Below are 12,892 nucleotides of genomic sequence, written 5' to 3'. Positions count from 1 at the left end.
CTCGTTTTTATCCCACAGCAACGGGCTGACAAAAAAAAACATCAACGGAAATCGGGTCACGAATACAACCACACAGCATTGTAGACCATGCCCACTGCTCGTAGATATAATGGATTGGAAGTAGCACTGGAATGTTGTAGCACAACAGATAGTCAACTTGGAAATCAAATATCTGGAATTACATCCGAACAATCCATGAAATATAGACTATTAACAGAATAGGGCGTAATCAAGTTGAATCGCTCCTCTCCCTTTGCTGACCCAAACAGCCAAGACACTTCCTGCATCTCCCCTTGCTCACCCAAACAGCCAAGACACTTCCTGCACACCTCAAGTGCGCGGGCACCAGGCAGAATTGGGGCTGCTAGAGCGGGTGGGAGGGGCCAGGTGGCAGTGATTAGCAAGAAAGCTAAGAGAAGAGAAAAAGTTTCGATTACTTCCGAGCAGGTACGAAGTCCAATCTTGACGTCTTTAGGGATTATTACTTGTAGCTTTGTCAGCAGAAGTTTTGCCGCATGGCGAGATTGCAAGCTTTTCCTTGCGCAGACAGCAGGCACGAAGGACAACCTGGCCAGCGTTCCCAGCCAAACAGCCAAGACACTTCCTGCACACTTCAGGTGCGCGGGCACCAGGCAGAAATAGGGCTGCTGGGAGAGGGTGGGTGGGGCCAGGTGGCAGTGATTAGCAAGAATGTTTTAGCTTTGTCAGCAGAAGTTTCACCGCATGGCAAGATTGCAAGCTTCTCCTTGCGCAGACAGCCGGCACGAAGGACAACATGGCCAGCGGTCCCAGCCAAACAGCTAAGACGCTTCCTGCACACTTCAGGTGCGCAAACATTTTAAATTACTGTATATGCAAGCTGGCAAGACCCGTAGCCTAAACCACACGCACAAAGGTGGTGATATGCTGGAACGCCCGATCATTGCTCAATTTTTACTCCTGAAGTGTTGAGTATTTTGAACAATTGCACAAACAGCAATGATGTAAACAGTATGTACCACTTCATTTGTTATAAAAGGTGCCTGCATTGTGCAGCTACGAGGAATGCTGTTGCTCCCCACACATGAATTTTCAGGGTCGTCCCTTATCAATTACTCCACTTTGGGAATGCACAGCCAAAGATTCCAGGAACCTTCTCCAATCTCCAGGCAGCGTTTTCAAATTTCACTTGTCATTTTTGCCATATTTTAATGGCATTCCAGCCCAAGGGATTGCCAGTACATCGGCTGAAGCAGGTAACTTGCCTTCTTTCCATTTTGCGCAGCTGGAACCATGAGAAGGGGTTTCGGTTCTTTTTATTCATCATTTTTATAAGTTGTGCCTGTACCATTTGTATATATTTCATATGTAAACTTTACTATTTGATAAGACCGAATGTAGTTTTGTTGTATTAATATTACAGACCAGTCTAGGTGCTTTTCAGTGACAGCAGGCAATTTGTTTGAGAAGCCAGATATTGGCATTGAAGCAAAAATCCCTCTGCCAACTGGACACAAGTGAGAGAAGGTTGGAATGACAGCTTATTCTTTTAACATTTCCTCTAAAAGATTGTTTTCGGACTTAACCCAAAGTAGACAATTAACAGTTCGATGTGTTAATATCCCTGCAAAAATATTGTGATACAAAAATAGCACCATATTTTTGTGGCAATATAGACCCATGGACCCCAGGATACCCCTGCTTCCACAAATTATCCCCCCTCAAAATATTGCCTATGGCGAGACAAACGGCCATATGTAAGGTGGTATTTTTGGTGGGATATTTTGTATGGATACCCAATTAACCTTAACAATCGACTCTAGTGCACTCATCTTTAGAACACAGTGCCTGCAACCTTAAAAACGTCCATATGTTATGGAGCCATAATGGGGGACAAAATGGGGGTGTAGTTTGGACAACGGTTTGTGGAAGGGGCGTGATCTGGTGACTCTACAGAATCTGGTGAAGGTGCAGGGTCTGGCATAGGTGGAGTAAAGTGGGGGGGGGTGGGTTGCATGCACTTATTTGGGCGTAGGGCCGCAGAAAGTTTAAATACGCTCCACTGACCAGGCCCCGTTTTTAAACTGATCTGGCACTTTCCTATGATTTTTTTTTTATTAATACATCATTTGCTGAAGGCTTTTAAAAGGCACATTTCAGAGAAACGGTGAGATATCTAGATTTGTTGATTGATAGTCAAATGAAAAGTATATTTTTAAAATCAACATTCTGAAATTATGTATCTGCCATATTTGATGGAATTCTACTTTGGGCTCCTGCTGACGCTGTCCGACCGTGCGTTTTCGGATTCAGTAATTGGCACAGGTGCCTGGACCTGTCACTGAGTCAATTTGGCCGGCCTCGGTTCCCACCACTGACCATTGGTCCAGGTCTGCGATCCGAGCAGGCTTTGGCAGGCAGCTTTCAGCACATCGGGGCTAGGGAAGGGGAGGGAGGGGGGTGTTCTGCCGGGCGCTTTAGCCGAGCCTGTGCATTAGTCTTTCATCTGCTTTCCCATCTGCTAAACTAATTGAGTCAGCTCCCTCCTTTTCCGCGCAGATATATTTAAACTACCGAGACGGGCAGATCGCATGAGAATAAACTCGAAGATGTTGGGCGACCCTTATTTTCCTGACCTGGTTTATAAATACATGAAATTAGGTTGGAGGTTTACTCTGGCTTCCCAGCCAGCGATATGTGCATGTGCCCTGGGGGTCGAATCCCAGGTTGTCGAACGGGCTCCAGACAAAGCAACGACTCGAGCCCACACTCAAGATATAGGGTTTACGAAACGTAAAGCAATACTTATCAATGTGGCAAAAGCAAACCCTGAACACATCTCCTTTTTAATTTGTGACCAGAAACGATTGCATTAGAGGACAGATGGGGAGGAATGACTTGTGAGCAGACACACAGCCTGTAGGTGTTTGGTTATTTGCCCACCCATTGACTGCCCATGCTAATCCTTATTGCCGTTCCCGCCCAGTACCTTCCCGTCTGTGCCCAAAACACCGCCTTATGGGAACTCTTTGAGGTTACTTTAATCATGCCTTAAAATCGAACTTCACTGAAAGTGACTGCCAATGTTTTTTCAAAGCAGTCTTCTGAGATGTAGTGACTTTGGAGTTGTAAACTGGCTACTGGTTTAATAAAAAATGTCTTACCATGTCCTCCTCCAGCCACTCGCTTTATAAACACTCTGCGTGTCCTTCACTGAAGTCCTGTTAAAAACAAGCATTGGCAAAGCCAACAGTTTTGCCATGTGCATCAGTATTGGGCATTTACCATGTACTGCTATTAGATGTTCAGGTAATCACACAATTTTGTACCTGCTGCCATCAATGGGCAGTTAATATCAGTACGGCAGTGCCTGCCAAGGGCCTTTCCCATGACTACACAAAAGCTCAAACTGCTGGCATTGTCAATGTGTGTTTTAAACTGCTGATGGGAAATCTTGTTTCAAATGCAAGAAACCCTGATTTTTAAGAACATGTGCACTGTACGAAAACCCGCCTGCCCGTCATTCAGGTGATTCGAACGTTGAACTATCATGTGACCTTAAAGGTGGGTTTCTTTTGGAATGGCTTCTTGATCAGGAACTCCAGTGCTTTAAGTGGGCCGGACCCCAGCAGTCTCCTAAAAGTGTAGTTGAGCCGGGGCCCCCCTTTCCCACCACAACATTGGCGGGATGCATTGCCCACCATTAGGTCATGCCAACTGACTGAAGCGTTGCTGTAGCTGACTGGCACTTCTGTCTGTCACGTCCTCTGGTGTCCCCTCTTTGTTTCCCCTGGTCGCCTAGGCGTCTTTAACCCTTGGTGAACCTGGGGACTCCTCGACATATTTTGAGGTTTATGAAAGATGGCTTGAAAAGTGCACAATTAAAGCCACCTCTTATAAAGTTTTCCCGACTGACACACCTCAGGCTTTGTCCATCGGCAAAGCTTTATAAAAGATGGATTGAATTGTGCACTTTTCAAGCCATCTTTTATAAACATAGAAATGTTTAACAAAGATGGCTTGGAAAGTACACAAACCATAAGGTACGCACACAAATATATATAAATGCTATGTATTTGTGTGTGTACCTTACTATGGTTTATGTATTTTCCAAGCCATTTGAAGTACACAAACCGTAGTTAGACACGCAAACAAATATATAAATGTAAGCATTTATGTGCGTACCTTACTATGGTTTGTGTAGGCTTTAAGTCCACGCCCATCCCACAAGGCACGCCCCAAATGAGCCCCCTCCCCACCCCTCTCGATTTCGTACCCCACTTAAACGTTATGGCAGGGACGACAGTTACTCAGGGCTTTAAGGAACAAAAAGAACACATCCCATGCCGAGAAAAATAAGTTGTGTGATTCTGCCAGAGAAGCTGCCCTTGCAAAAATAAAGACCTGACGTATCGTTTGTGTTACAGTGGAAATCTGACGAGGCGGGGCTGTTTGTGCGGCTCATTGTGTTCCTTGCGTCTGCTTTATAGGCCTGATATGAAAGGCATAAGCTCTAATATTTTTCAGCTGGATTAGAAATGAATTTGTCTGTCTCCACACCAAAATGCTGGGAAAGTAAAGCACAATGTATTCAATTCGTATACATAGACGTATTTGCCATAAATAACAATTTGAAAATTTGATGAACTTGGTGACAAAACTATACGTATAATTTAGCGATTGATTAGTGTAGTGTGTAGATGCATACAGCATGCATCATAACATGCACAACTATGGTGGCAACATTGCAGCAGGCTCTCACCCTTTTGAGCTGCGTGAGATCTGTCGGAGATTCGCATCCTGTTAGGAAGGGCATGCTGTTTTACCTTCTGAAGTAAATAAAACCATGATCATGTCATGTTTTGAGGCACCGATTAGTGACATGGGACATACAAATGCAATAAAAACTGTCGGCCGGTTTATAATGGCCGCTGTTCTGCCACTATTGGCTTGCGGAAGTATTACTCATGAAAACCAGCCATCTGCTATATCCTTTGCCCACGTGGAAACAAAGGATGGATCCCAGTTTACTGCGTTTTCAGCTACTGCCCCGATTATATTGTAGCTAGACGCTTTAAGAGTGGATGTATGATGACATTTCCCACTAGCAGTGTGAGGCTGTGGTATAAATTGGTTTGTAAATGCTGTAAACAATTTCTAAGTGAATGTTTTAACTGATGTGTCTTAATCTGTTAAACAAAGTCAATGATGGCTTTATGTATATTTAATAAAAAATATGTTGGTTTGTATAGCCCCATAATAGAAGTCTGCACCGGCTTAAAAATTGAGATTCCGTCACCAGCAGCTAGAACCGGCTCCTGGGTGTCGGGCATCTCCCAGTAGGCAGGAGCTACCGTTTAGGAACATGGAGTGAGTACACAGTTCACAAATCGAACTTGCACAGGAAAGACCAACTTTATCAGACAGCTGTTGGGGGTGTGGTCACGTTCGTTGCACAATGGAACATGTGATATGGGAGTGCCATGAGGTGAGGAATTTCTGGCGTGAGATCGCCACCACGATTAATGGAGTAGGCAAGGAAAATCTGGACTCGGATTTTGAGACTTTGATCTTTGGAGAAACCGCCCAGCTGGAATCTTTGAATCGGCATCAGACCACATGAATTTTAAGAGGGGCTATGGTGGCGAAGTTAATTCTACGGAACTGGAAGTCTGCTGGTTATCTGCCAAAAATTGGTTGATGATGTATCATACATGTAATGTTGAAAATGTGATCTATTCAGTGCAGAAGAAAAGACCTACTTTTGATAGGATCTGGAAGGCCTTTTTGAATGCAGACTTGACCTCAACTGGCTTCCAGTATAGAGTTGGCATTTTTTAGGTAAAACATGAATGTTTTATTTTAATTGTTAAAGGTTAGTATTAACATTTGCATGCTTCATGTTTTGATCAACTCTAGGATATACTGTGCCTTGTAAGAGTAATCTGGAATACATTTGAATGCCTCAAGATGTTAGTTTCTGCTTTTTTGTGACCTTGGTTTGTCCCCCTCCCCAATTTTTTTTTCTATTCCTTCTCCCCTTTTCCTTCTTTCATTCATTACCGCTTTAATAGTGCATGTATATTTGTATATATAAAATGTTGTGGTGATATGGTTTTGTAATGTGTTAATGGTTAAATTGTTTTTTTAAAAAAAAAAAAAAGGAAAGAGACTGACTTTTTGCCCTTTATCATCCATTAGGGTTAAATGCATGCCAGATATGTCCCAATTCTTATTTACATTTTCAAGTACTACATGCTAATGTCACACCTGTATGCTTGTTGGGCACCATGTGGCCTGGGGATCTAAAGGCAGTTCCTGTTGGCTCTTGATTTCAAGCTAACTAGACTCTCGTAGCCTGGAAGCAGGGGCTAAATGGCTCATTGCAGATCCCTTCTACTTGAAATGTACCATCTTAATAAGAACGTGTTGATGACCAGTAATGCTGACCGACTAATGGGCACTTATGTAATTTAAGTTAATACCATTTACACTAATTTCTTTTGTGATTTTTAATTAACATTTATAATTAAGATTTTCCTAAAGACATTTAAGACGGCTATATCCCACATTGCCCAAAAAATCAGATGGGGAAAGAATACCCATAACACATTCTTGTATTCAATTCCTAAAGGTATATGTATGTATGTATGTATGTGTGTGTATATATGTGTATGTATACATATATGTTCAGTAAAACAACTTTGTTAAAGGGACATTATGGTTCCAAGTAAAACCAGAAAACCCCCTGAAATTCAACAGTTATGGTAAGCTAAGCAACCATAACTCGCGCCACCACCGTGCATTGCTAAGACTAACACCCAGGACATCAAAGATGACATCACAAATCTCATTGATGACATCACTGATATCACATGTGTATTTACTTTTTATAAAAACTCTGTTCAAAGGATTCTTATAATAATGTTGACAGAGTGTTAAGGATCATTGTAATAGATATCTTGAGCTATGTAGTGCATTAGGACAATGCATTGATATAAAATAGCATTCTATTATGAGGTTCTTAACAATATACTAAGATTCTCATGTATAAATGAGGATTGTGTGCAGCATACATGATGGAAGTGCAATATTCATAATCCTTCCATGTTGAATAGTGAAATAATACTTTTTCTGTACTGTGCAACATGTAATAAGTAGCTAATAAAACCACTTACTACATAATTTCATTACTACATACAAAACACAATGACACAAGAACGCATACAAATATAAATATGTATAGAGAAAGTGAAGTACGCAAAAAAGCAGCAGTAGAAGCAGAAAGTGTTCACAACCTAACTGATTATCTTTATGCACAGAAAATATTGCTCTGCTTCAAACCTAGTACTTCCCTATGTACAAATCACATGATGTGACTGCACCCTAAAAAAGTAATGCAAATATGAACACATCCAGAGAAAGTACAGTAATAAAAAAACAGAATAATAAAGTGTTGATAACCTTACTGATTATCGTCATACACAGAAAGCACTGCTGTCTTTTAAGTGTGTATTTTGCTTATGTATATATTTCATATGCTGTGAGTGGACCCTAAGCGAATTATTGTAAGAACACATTTGAAATATGTCTATGTATAGTACTTTTTGATTTCTTTGTTAACTATTACTGTCTAGGATATATCACTAAAGGAAAAAACAGCGAGTTAGACATGTGATGTCATCTTTGATGTCCTGGGTGTTAGTCTTAGCAATGCACGGTGGTGGCGCGAGTTATGGTTGCTTAGCTGGCGAATTTCAAGGGGTTTTCGGTTTTACTTGGAACCATAACGTCCCTTTTATCAAATTTCTTTTTTTTTTACTGAATACACATATACATAGAATGACTTTGAGAGATGTTTACTAGGATTCTCTTAATTTAAATACATATAACATAGAACATGCAGAACCCTCTGCTAGTGATTTTGATGTCCGCGGACTGTGGGAATGTCCGGACGGACGCGGACAACATCAACACTACCCAAAAACTCAGGGGCTATCTTAGATTGTTCCATCATGCTATATAAACACTGAAAAAGTTCAAAAAGCAGTACATAAAGACATTATATGTAATAATAAATAAGAAATGGAACCTATATATGTAACACATCACCCATCCATTTAAATACCATATGTACTAAAATGGAATATACCACAACAAAAAAGATATGCCTCCAACATAATTACCTGACACAAACTGCACAGCAACAGCAGACCTACACAACAGTAAGAACACAACTTACCGGAAAGTAGTAAGTAAACTTAATTTTTGTTATATATTTCTAAACATTTTGTATTTGGTACACTAAAAGTAATATTTTTTTTGTACACAGAAATGTCCAGTACTTTGGAATGGCTTGAGGAAAATGTTCCATGTGAGGAAATGTCTGAAGACAGTGATGCTAATGGTACACACTTCTCTATATAAGCAAATTAATAACAATTTGTGTACTTAAAATATATATATATATTTTTAACAGACCATACAAACTACTTTGCAGCGCATGGAACAAAAAATGGACATGCTTATGGAAAATTTCAATCTTTTGAAACATTTTGTGGAGGACCACATACAAGAAAAAATTAAATATTGTCCCACATGCACCTGTTCCCCCCCCCTCTCCATATCCCAGTCAACTATCCCCAAACCCTCAACACCAAGAAAAACGTTTTGATGAAAGATCCAGCCCTTCATCCCCTCCCCTCCCCTCCCATCCATTCTCTCCAAACCCCTAATTCCCCTGTGTTTGTCAGTTTCTGCTTCCCTGTCTTTCATAAATTTTATCTGTATAGAAGTGTTTTTTAATTTGGTCCTTTGTGTCTTATTTTTTTTTAAAAAAGCAGTTAAGGTGTCCGGACAGCGCGGGTGTCTGTAATCAAAATGGAGGTGTCATGAGGACCTTATGCAAGTCCGTACTGTACGCATGCAAGATGAAACTGTTCTTGGAACACACTAAGTGTTCGGAATGTCCGCAATTAACCAAAATAGGGGTGTTCTAAGGACACTGTACCTATCTGTACGGTCTGTAGAACATCTACACACATGCACACCACACCCAGTGCCTGTCCATAACTGTCCTTCTCACTTGTTTCACTTTTAAATGGTTTGAGGACCCAAACAATGGCCGTAGAACACCCGCGCGCATGACCGTTCATGTGCATTTGGTGTCCTGCGGACACCGGTTTCCTTAGCGGATGTGTTCGTGACGTCATCATTGACTGCACCCACGCTGAGCGTGTACTGAATTGCAGACACTGTTCGGGACCGAACATTTTAAAAGTACTTTTTTTGGACAATCAAAAGTTTTTTACAGTAAATATTCACCATTGCACATGTCCCAGACAATGACCCTGCCTTTCTACATACTTTTTGGAACTTCTTGAGCCTTTTTGGGGAGTTTGTTCTGTCCGTGGACAGCATGGGTGTCTGCGGAGCATGCACCTGCACCCCTATAAAAGGCCACACCCCAGAGTTCATCTTTATTCTGTCTTCCTACTATTGAAGATTACCTGCTTTTGCTGCCTTTGCTGAAATCTAATGGCATCCATGGCTGCTGTTTCAGCTGGTGCTACATCTGCCTCCGCACCACCCCCACACCCTCCACCCCCTCCCCAAGGGCCTGCAAAGAGGAACAGGCGTGCGGATGTAGAGGAGGATGAAGAGGGTGAGGTAGTGGAAGTCCCTACTACCAGCACTCGCCGTGAGTCTTGGGTGTGGCAGTTGTTTACCATTCATGGTGACGTACCAAAAGCACGTGCGAACAAGGTCACCTGCAACCAGTGCAAAATGGTACTGAGTTGTGGGAGGCCTGGTTCGTACAGCTTTGGTACGACATCTATGAAGCGACACCTAAGGTCGTTCCACGGTGGGGCCGTTCGCAAGGTTGTACCTTGTGATCAACGTAGTAGGTTGAGTTCCTCTACCACATCCTGTTTCTGCTCCTGTCACCACAAGAGACACTCCTGTGGGACAGCGCATCCCTCCAGCTGCCTCCCAGGCCATCCATGATACTGTTGACCCTTACATTTCGAGGGTCACAGTTTTGTGTGTGTACTGCGACGCAGTACTCTGCAGGGGGGGGAGAGTCTTCGGAGTGCTTTCGAGACTACGGTCAAGGAGAATGAAAAGGTCTGCCCACTACCTAAATGAGGCCCACCCTACATCTTCCTCTCTCCACCTGCCCTTTTTTATCCCTGTATTTGGTGGCCCTTCCTTACCCTCCTTCCCCTCCCCTCCTAGTGTGTCGTGTGTACAAAAATAATATAAAACAAATCCAAAAAAAGGTTTCAGAGCCACCTTTCAGTCTAAAAATAGAAGTGGCAAATAAATGGAGCAGGGCCCTATGCATTTTTTTTTAGAAGTCCGCGGACATCTTATATTTTGGGGTGCTGCCCTATCAAAACCATTTCACTTTTCTCTGGGAGGAAGTGAAAAGAGCCTTTTGGTGGTGGTTTTTTTTTTTGTGTTTGAAAAACTTGAAATGGTCACCACCTGCAAAATGGATGGCTATAATTCCAAAAAAAGGTTGCAATGCAATTTGTACATTTCTTAGAAAAATCTGATTGCCAGCATAAGTAAGATGGACTCCATCTCTGCAAAAAGTGTATGTGCTATGAAACATATTTTCATTGTGAAAAGAGGACATGCCAACATCTCTTAGAAAGGCACAAACAGCCTGATTGACATTGCGCCTCGCTTTCTCCATTTGTGGACCAAATGAAGAATGCAGGGACATTTTGACTCTGCGCAATACGAGAAAAAATTACTTGGGAATTCGGAAACACATCCATAACCTTCCCAAATCCTTCTTTCATTGCAAATTGCAATGGAAATGCCAGACACATGTCCTAAACTGTTCCCTCCACAATGAATTATAATTATGTCTGGATGTTGCTCTGTCTCCAAACTAGCACAGAGAGGTACCAAGTCTAGTCACTTCATTCCACGCACTCCATGCCAGTGCACTTCCAAATGAAGGAATCCAAGATCTGCAGATACTCCACAGCGTTCTGCATGCACCTCCAACCAATGTATCCATGAGTTTCCCAAAATCCAGATAATCTGTTTTCTGAAACACATAGCCATAGCTATCTGTTCTTCTCTCAGGAAAAAGACTTTCTGACAAACTCTCTCCTTACACAACATACCCACTAAACTTTACTGACCAATCCCTTGCTTTACTCATTCTCATTGGCATGCCTCTCCACCCCAAAATCCCTGTATGTAATATGCGAACTACCGCCTTGTACGCGGACATATCGAAAATCTGAGCGTGGTGAATGTAAATTTAAATAGTGTACCCCATTTCCCTTTTGAGGTTGGCTCTGAAAAGAGCAGTTTTTTTTTTGCAGATGCTTGACAGATACCTGTTTTGTATTTTTTTCTTTTTTTGTTTTCTTAGTTCACTCCTAAAATGTTCACATAACCTTCTCCAAAGCAACCCTTGTATTCCAGAACAGCATGGCATTTCCCATAAAAGATAAAGAAATGCCATCTTCTTTAAAATAAACAGCATTACTGGAATCGATATTCTCATTATTACAGAAGAACATACCGACTCGAAGCATGAAAGCACACATGCCTTGGTTGATTGCACACATAGCAATGTTTTGCTGAGGACAAAAAACAGAACTATTGTGCAATATTGCCCTAGGTACTAATCCAGAAAAAATTACTTTGGCATTTGGAAGGATGGTCATTACTGCTTGAACCAAGTGTTCCAAATCTGCCAACAAAGTAGGGGCACTGACATAGCCCAAATGGAAAGCACCACAGTGCAAAACTACCACATGGGGACTGTTCATCCTGCCCATAGCTTCACAAACTTTTACAATTCCCTGTACATTGCAATCAGGCACAGTGCTCCACACCACCTCCACTCCTTTAACATCAAAATTGTTTGCCACATGCCTGCATTGAGCATACTGCTGCAAACCATGCACAAACATATCTCTAAGCATGAACACCCTGATTTTCTCCACCTCTGCCATCTTCACTACACAACACAAATCCACAACCTCAACATCTGATTGGCTGATCCCTACAGTCCCCTTTCCATGCTGGATTTGCAGGAAAACCCCGGATGTGGCACCCCCTGTCCGCGGACTGCGTAACTCTTGGACAGCCCTTCTACCCTTTCCACTTCACTCTCTGCCATTCCCTCATTGGATACAGCTAAGCAGTCACACAACCATCCACCAATCACATCCAAGACCCCTACATCTAACTCCATCAGAGTTCAGCACTTCAAATGTACTGTTGATTACTCTGAGTACAAGTTTCATATCATTGGAAAGCACCTACTACAAAAACTACTGTACAAGTCTCCAAGATTTCTACTTGCAACTACATGCATAGCCACATGCAAGAATACAAACTACATGTATGCACATTTTCTGCACAGTACATGAACAACTCTTATGAATGCATAGAAACAGAGTAACTGCCACTTAATCTGTAGAACCTCTAAAAAGAACTTGCTGTCATTTTCCCATCTGCTATAATCAACTGTCACTTCCAAACCAGTCTATCTAATTTTATTTTGCTCACACAGCTATCTAAAAAATTATAATATTAAAAGATGGGAGAAATAACAGTAGAATTGTAGAAAAAAACTTAGTAGTGTATTATAAAATTACGCACAGCCAGGATACAATTATGCATCTTCACACTCTCACAAATAATATCATTGAAAAGCTCCCAGCTGAAAAACACCACTGCCTATAAATCACATTCTTCTGCTTTATTACCCATACATTCACAAATGCATACATTCCATGCTTTTCTATAGTTTCTGCCATTTACCTTATAAATATTGCACAATAAGTATATCATTATTTCTTCTATCTCCTAACATTCCATAACACAGCCTTAAGAAACCAAGTGAGTTTCATACACTTGGTATTCTACTCAT

At 41.6% G+C, this 12,892-nt stretch overlaps 1 protein-coding gene across 9 annotated transcripts in view; it reads left to right on the top strand.

The window, feature by feature from the left end:
* Positions 1–12,892, top strand: part of KLHL20 (kelch like family member 20) — a 1,054,184-nt gene that overhangs the window by 325,887 nt on the left and 715,405 nt on the right. The window lies entirely within an intron of this gene.

The sequence above is a fragment of the Ambystoma mexicanum genome, chromosome 1q (genome assembly GCF_040938575.1).
Source record: "Ambystoma mexicanum isolate Mex_15411 chromosome 1q, UKY_AmexF1_1, whole genome shotgun sequence".
NCBI classification, from domain to species: Eukaryota; Metazoa; Chordata; class Amphibia; order Caudata; family Ambystomatidae; genus Ambystoma; species Ambystoma mexicanum.
This window is presented reverse-complemented; position numbering and strand designations above follow the sequence as displayed.